Source organism: Nicotiana tomentosiformis, chromosome 5, assembly GCF_000390325.3.
Source record: "Nicotiana tomentosiformis chromosome 5, ASM39032v3, whole genome shotgun sequence".
In the NCBI taxonomy this organism is placed as follows: domain Eukaryota; kingdom Viridiplantae; phylum Streptophyta; class Magnoliopsida; order Solanales; family Solanaceae; genus Nicotiana; species Nicotiana tomentosiformis.
The window spans coordinates 138,434,758-138,443,202 of NC_090816.1; positions in this window are offsets into that span (position 1 = coordinate 138,434,758).

Sequence of the window (8,445 nt, forward strand, 5' to 3'; positions counted from 1 at the left end):
ATATTCTTTACACAACCATGTAATGCAGGAAATTTGAATAATTTGAGTAATGGAACTTTTCAAATAAAAATTAATTTGTTACTTTTCAAACGACTTAAAAATTCGAATCATGCCAGATTAATTTCTGTTAAGACAAAGATTTAAACTAGGAAGATTTTGACTTTTTATAGTTTAGCTTTAATATTTTGCACCAATGCAAGCATAACGCAAGATAGTGCTAATACTATTTTCTTTTCTGCTTTTGTAATCAAGAAAAATGATTTTTCTTGCATAAAGATTCTTATCTTTTTAGTGTATTTGATGGGATTTCTTATTTCTTTGTCCTTTTCTCTCAACAAGTAATATATTTTCGTTGTTTCATACTTTTTTGCCATAGCTTGAAACCGAAAAACCAAACACAATAAACCCGAACCGAACCAATGTTATTATGATTCGATTTTGGTTATTAAAATCACAAACCGAAAACTGAATAAATCGAACCGAGCTTCTACAAAACCTTACCGAACCGGCCGATGCCCACCCCTACTAGGGCGGGCCAGCCCTTCATTTTTTTTTTTAGAAAAAAGAATTTTTTTAAATCCTTAAATATTTTTTTGTGACATAGTCAATTAATCATGTAAACAACTTCTGTTTGCTTAGAGCGTACAAAAATCTTGATATTTGACGAGAAATCTCGTAATTGAAATGCAAATTCTCTATATTTCTAGCTCTTCTTTTTTAAAGTTACATGAATATTTTCTTAATACTTTTCTTTCATTTTCCTCAGATTCAGGGATTGCTTCAATAAGTTTATACATTGAGGATTTTTTAATTTAGAATTAACATCATTTGCTTATTTCATTATTATAGTCCATAAAAATTTTAAAATTTCTGATTTCATTTTTGAAATTTGCTAGCTGTCAATTTTTTTTTTTGTATTTAAAATTTATCTTTTTCTATACTGAAGAGCAATTTAAATATTAATAATATATTAAAGTAATCCAAACTGATCATTGGCCACTTAAAGTAATATTTTCTTTTAAAAAAAGATTATTATTGGCCACTTAAAACTTTTCGAGTTCGTTATTAATTAAGCAAAAGAAAAATTAATTTTGTCATATATTACATGCATGTTAAAAATCTAAATTCTAGTTGATATGGAAGGGTAAATGAATAATCTAGGGTTGGGGAATGAGGATTATAGTTAATGATTTTTTTAGTTTTTACTTTTTTTAAATATTAAATAATTGATAGTTAATTAATTTGAATTTAATAAATTTTTGGCCCACGGGCCGGCCAAGGCCGAGCCCCGGTCAAGCCTCAGGGTCCATTTTTAACTTTGATACTTTGGTGGTTTCTAGCTAAATCCCTTTTGATTCCGGTATTTCTTCTATCTTTCTCTGTTTTAATGACCATTCAGAGTCCAAAAATCTCCAATAGGAGTTTTAACTGTTATTGGTGCAATTTTTATAAAAATGATGCTAAAATTCAGTTTCAGTGATTTCTAGCTAAATCTCTCTTAATTCAGTTTCAGGACTCTATTTTGGAAGGTTTAGGTTTGGTTTTTACTTAAGTTGGGTTTTTAAAGCATTTAATTTTATTTGTCAATATTAATGAGCGGAAGAAGTAGATATTACTCTCATTTTAGATGTATTTGTTGCATTGCTGGAGAACTGCTGATGTTGGAAAAAAAATTGTTGGGTTCTTAGTTCAACCTTCCTTTTGGTTTATCTCATCTAAACCTTTAACTTGAGAAATGAGAAATGCAGTCCTACTAGCTTAGGCTTGAACATGTATTTTTTTGCTGAATGTAAGATGAATTTACATGTTTATTTTTGTACAGAAAGTCGGAGTTTTATAAGATAAGCAGCTTTTGAATTTTTTTTATATTTACATACTATAGATAGCAAAACTGTTACTTGCATTTTATCTTAAGTTTTTCTTTTATTTTTAACACATTTCATTTAGGTTAGTAGTTTGTGCAGCTTTTATCCTGCATTCGAGTTGACACTGCATTTTCCAATTAGCATTAGCAGACAGAGCGATGTGAGAGATTTACACACCCCAAATCTATCTAATCTTGAAACTTATGATTAGTTCTATAGTTTTATTTATGAAATTTGCAGCCAACTGTAAAACAAAACAATAAAAGGAGACAAAAAAGATGTTAGCTTGGCTAATGAAAAGCTTTGATTTTTTGCACACAGATTTTGTCCTTGAGGCCAAAGTCTACAAAGTATATATCCAGACAGTAGCTGCCCTCTCAAAAAGCAAGAAGTTTTTACTTTAAGAGCATGTTTGGAAAGCCCGGTTGGAAATGGATTTGGATGTAATTGGGTGTAATTACGGCATGTTTGTTTGGCCAAGTAATTACTTGGTCAGTATGGAATTGGGTGTAATTGGAGGGGTGTAATTACACTCTCCAATTCTCAAGGGGGTTGAGAATTGGTGGTAATTACACTGTGTAATTACAAGGTTGTTTTTTAGTTTCTTTCCTTTTTATTTTTATTTTAATTTATTTTCTTTATAACTTTTTTATTTTTATTATTTAAAAATTTTAAATTTATTTATACTTTTTAATTTCTTTTGTAATTTTTTTTTTTACATTATTTATCTTTTATTTCTCTACCTTTACTTCTTGCGATTCCATGTAATTGCTTATATTTTATTATTCTATTTTTTGAAACGACACCTCCTAATATTAGAAATAATGAGTCATGTAATTAAAGAGGGATTTCTTTGTTGAACATGGTTATAGACTTATTATGTTTCTTAATGTTTAGTTGTAGTGAAACTTACTATTATTATGTTGGAATTTGACATATGTTAGACTTTTTTTTTTTGAATTTTAAAACCGTATTATATTCATGGTTCCAATTTACTTGTTTTAGTAGTATTGGCTCACATTGCATGTTGCTCACATTGCATAGATTTACTTGTCAAACATTTGAATATGACATTTGTTATAAAATAAAAGCAACTTAGTAAAACATGAACAAGACATGTTGTTATGAAATAAAAGCAATTTAGTAAAACATGAACAAGAAATGGAGATAGAGAGAAGGAAAAGATTTTCTTCTTCAATTGTGTGTATTTTCCTATCTATTACAAGGCCTTTATATAGGCATGAAAAGTGAAGAAAAAAATATGTCATTGAATATGTCATTAAGCATAGAAATATGCCATTGAATATGTCATTAAGCATTTGAGAAGATCATGGAGGAAGAGTAGACATCCACCATAATTTAATTTTTCTTATAACACTCCCCCTTGGATGTCCATAGATAATGTACCTTGTTAAAACCTTATTAGAAAAAAAAATCCTATGAGAAAAAAAAATCCTAGTGAGGGAAAAAGAGTACACATATTTAGAAATACGCTTTTTGGTTTCCTCGTTAAAAACCTTGCAAGGAAAACCCTGTGGGACAAAACCTTGTAAGGAAAAAAGAGTACAACGCATATTAACTCCCCCTGATGAGAGCATCAATTCACATCCTTGAGCCTTCGCATCCCAATCTTGTACACTAATTTCTTGAAGGTTGACGTCGGTAGAGATTTGGTGAACAAATCAGCCATATTATCACTTGAACGGATCTGTTGTACATTGATATCACCATTCTTTTGAAGATCATGTGTAAAAAATAACTTTGGTGAAATGTGCTTTGTCCTATCCCATTTTATGAATCCTCCCTTCAACTGGGATATGCATGCTGCATTGTCTTCATACAAAATTGTGCGTGATTTGTCACACTTCAAACCATATTTGTCTCGAATAAGGTGTATTATAGACCTCAACCATACACATTCTCGACTTGCTTCATGAATAGCAATTATCTCATCATGATTAGATGAAGTAGTCACGATTGATTGCTTAGTCGATCTCCAAGATATGGCAGTGCCTCCATATGTAAACACATAGCCTGTTTGAGATCGAACCTTTTGTGGGTCATATAAATATCCAGCATCGGCATAACCAACAAGATCGGGACTACAATCATTTCCATAAAATAATCCCATACCGATAGTCCCTTTTAGATACCGCAATATGTGTTTGATTCCATTCCAATGTCTCCTTGTAGGACCAGAGCTATATCTTGTTAAGACATTAACTGAAAAAGTTATGTCAGACCTTGTAATGTTAGAAAGATACATTAGTGTACCAATTGCACTAAGATATGGTACGTCGGGACCAAGAAGCTCTTCATTATTTTCATGAGGTCGGAATGGATGTGCTTTATCCATATAAAATCGCTTTAAAATCATTTTAGTGTATGTTGATTGATGGACAAAAATTTCATCTTTCATATACTCAATTTGTAGACCAAGACAAAATTTTGTCTTTCCAAGATTTCATTACAAATTCTTTCTTTAGATAGTCTACTGCTTTAGGAAGATCCCTAGGAGTTCCAATGATATTTAAATCATCAATATATACGGTGATTATAACAAATTTAGATCCAGATATTTTTATAAAGACACAAGGACAAATTGAATCATTCTTGTACCCTTCTTTCAACAAGTACTCACTCAGGCGATTATACCACATGTGCCCTAATTATTTCAATCCGTATAAGGATTTTTGAAGCTTTATTTAATAAATTACTTGAAAACCTTAATATGCTTCAGAACAATTTAAATCCTTCAATGATTTCCATTATACGCATATCACGTTTTTCTTGTATTGCCAGATTAAAATCTGAAATGGCGACATCCACCACAGGAGAACATGTCTCTATATAATCATTGCCAGGATATTTACAAATCTTCTTGTGACACAAGTCGTCTTTATGTCTATCGACTTGACCTTCTTTTTTTTCCGCACAAGAATACATTTATACCTCAACTGGCTTTATACTTTCAGGTATTGGGAATATCCGTCCAACTTCATATTTTTCATGTAAAATTAATTTTCATTGCGTATTTTTCATTTGGCCAATTATTTATCTGTCCAAATTTCATGACAGATTTGAGCTCAAGATCCTCGTCAATATTAATAATATTGAGCGCTACATTATATTAACAATATCGTCGACGATTATTTTATATCGGTTCTACTATTATTCAATAAAGACATAACTTATTGAAATCTCTTTATCTTATTATTTTCAGGTACCTGAGCCTCTCCCATAAGGTCTTATGAAGTGTTATGTCGTAGTGCTCTTCTAGAGCACTTGCCTCCTTATTATGATCATCTTGAACATTTGCTCCTCTCCTTCTTCAAGGAGTTTTATCTTTGGAACCGATTAGTCTATTATGCTTTATGCATGCCATACTATTCATTATGGATTTTATTTTATTTGGAGCATTAGCAGTTGAATATGACATTTAACTTTGGGTCAGCAAATACGCCCGGCAATATTTTGCAATTGAATTATCACTTGAACTTCAAGTTCATATTTTCTCGTATGAGGATCTCGATGTACTCATAATAATTCATTACATGCATTACTTTTTCAGCTGCCCATTTTCTCCCCCTATTGTTGGGATCACCAACACATATCCCTAGCCTTATTTGGGGATCCATCTTTGTGCACTGTGGTGGAACAATTAAATCATATAGCACATTCATATTTCTAGATGAAAATTATTTGGTTCCTGACCCTGAACCGATTGTGATAGGGAGAACTTATCATAACTTGGCTAGATGCTTACAAGTGCTGTTGTATATTAAATAATACATCAAATACCAAATTTTATTTTGGCAATTTTGTTCTCATAACCAATGGTTTAGATATAATTGGAGGCATACAATTTCTACTAAACCAACTTGGATTTAAACCAGTATTATCAAGATAAATCATCATAATTTATATTCTGGAACTGTGCTCTAATAATTTGAGCAATCAATCTTGCAAAAGCCAAACTACAAGTTGATAACAAATTCACATGTGACCATAAAATAGATGCATCTATGAAAATTATATAATAGTAAACAGTCCACATGGAAGGTGACTGGACCCATATATTTATCACCTTTTATTCGTTCCAGAAATCAAGGAATTCAATCCCTAACCTTAACTGGTATATCATGAGAATAAGCAGCACAAGAGAATTCTTGAAGAATCTTATATTTATTCAATATATGCCAATGTAATTCTCAATTAATTTTTTCGCATCATAATTGAACCGAGATGGTCAACCGGTCATGCCAACTAATATTTATTTCAGTAAACCTCTAGTTTACTTGTGGCTTGTGATTGCATCATCATGCTTATACTTGTGTAGTACAAATAAAAAAAAGTCAGGTAACCTTTCATATTTACCCGGTATGATTATAGTAATATAAAGATATTCAATATTCTTTTCATTTATAGTCTCAATATGCCAACCACTTTGGCTAATATATTTATAAATCAAAATATTTCTTTTGAGACTTACTACAATATTAATGTTATGAACAATTTTATTCATCCGGGTAGTAACAAATTAGTTCTTTCAGAGCTCTTAACTGTTTTTGTACTACAAGATCTTTTGTCACACCATTCATATAATGAATGTCTCCTTCACAAAGAGAATCATATCATAATAATTGTAATGTTCAAAATCATCACAAGCAAAATAATTTTTTTTTGCTTTAATTTTACTTTTAATAACTTTCATAAGGCATGGCAAAATATATTTTGGCGTATCATATGCATGCGACCAATGATATATTTATGTAACTACACAATAATATTTATTATCTTTCTTTGTCTCAAACCTCCCTTAGAGGTGAGTTGTAGTATTTATCCAACTATGCACAAGTACATTATTATGCATAATCTTTATCATATATATATTTTCACATTCACTTTCAGGAATGAGTATGCAATGTCAATGTTTATCACAAGTCACATTCTCTTCAAAGAATTTCTCCCTTTTTATAATTACCATAGTGATAACTATTATTATTTTGGCCTTTCGCACGCCCACATTCATTGGTCAACCACTTGTCTTTATTTAGACTTATCATGCACTGCTATCACATTCACTTCAAGAATGGAGCAAATCAAGTGGGACAAGCTTCATGCTTTTTCATGAAAATTATATTATTTTTTCTTTAGTTATTATTATTATTATTATTATTATTATTATTATCAATATGGTGCATTATGACTCAAACCCAATGCCTTACCCATATAAAGGCATGCTAGACCATAATGCGTTGGAACTTGAATCTAATGCCTTTCATCAACATAGTGCGTTGGGACTTGAACCCATTGTCTTACCCTCAAACTTTGGCATAATGGGCCAAAATTCACTAGGACTCGCACTCGAGCCTTTAAAATATTATTACTTTATAATTATAGGCATAAGTAAATTAACTTTCAAGAAGACATATATAACTATTTCAATCTTGAAACAGTTCCTCTGCAACAAAAATGCTAGTTAGGATATATGCCATTTTGTTTTCAAATGATACAATCACTTTTATATTTTAATAAATTAATTAGGGAAAAGGTGCAGATAACCTATAACCACTTATATTTCAAAGACTATAAGAACTTCACCAAAAAAATCCAATACGGAGGAATGAGCCTTATGTTTCCAGCAAAAATATTTAAGGCTTAATGCATAACTGTGACTATTATAAATTATAACTATAATGAGTTTATATTGATTGTATATTCGAATGCCAAATTTGTAAGGTACTATAAAATCGCCTACATATTTGATAATTTTGCTTTCAATGAAATACATCATGTGATTGTAAAAATATTATTACTAAATTACCTTAATAATTATCTATCATAGTATGTAAAAGGTCAGAACATATATATACGTTAGAATATTATCTTTGTCCTATAAGAGATGTAGAAGAATATTATCTTTGTCCTATAAGAGATGTAGCAAATAAAGACATACCTTTCCAGTTCTTTATTTCACTGGATACAATTGAAAAAAATATTTTTACTAAACACTGCACATAAAGTTAATGCAAAGATATGAAAATATGAATGAGTTTAAATGGATGTAAAACTTATCTTTGTATTATCATCCAAGATATTTTTTATTGTACTTGATCTCATTGCCTGCTTATAACTTACATAGTCTTGACATAGAAGATTATGAAATGAGCAATTCGTGCTGATAACGTGTTATAAAATAAAAGCAACTTAGTAAAACATGAACACGACATGTTGTTATGAAATAAAAGCAATTTAGTAAAACATGAACAAGAAATGGAGATAGAGAGAAGGAAGAGATTTTCTTCTTCAATTGTGTGTATTTTTCTATCTATTACAAGGCCTTTATATAGGCATGAAAAGTGAAGAAAAATATATCATTGAATATGTCATTAAGCATAGAAATATGTCATTGAATATGTCATTAAGCATTTGAGAAGATCATGGAGGAAGAGTAGACATCCACCATAATTTGATTTTTCTTATAACAACATTATATTTATAAATATTAATTTATTTTATCAAACATGAGTTCCATTATGTTCTTACAAAATGTATATTTGTAGTTTTTGTAAGTATC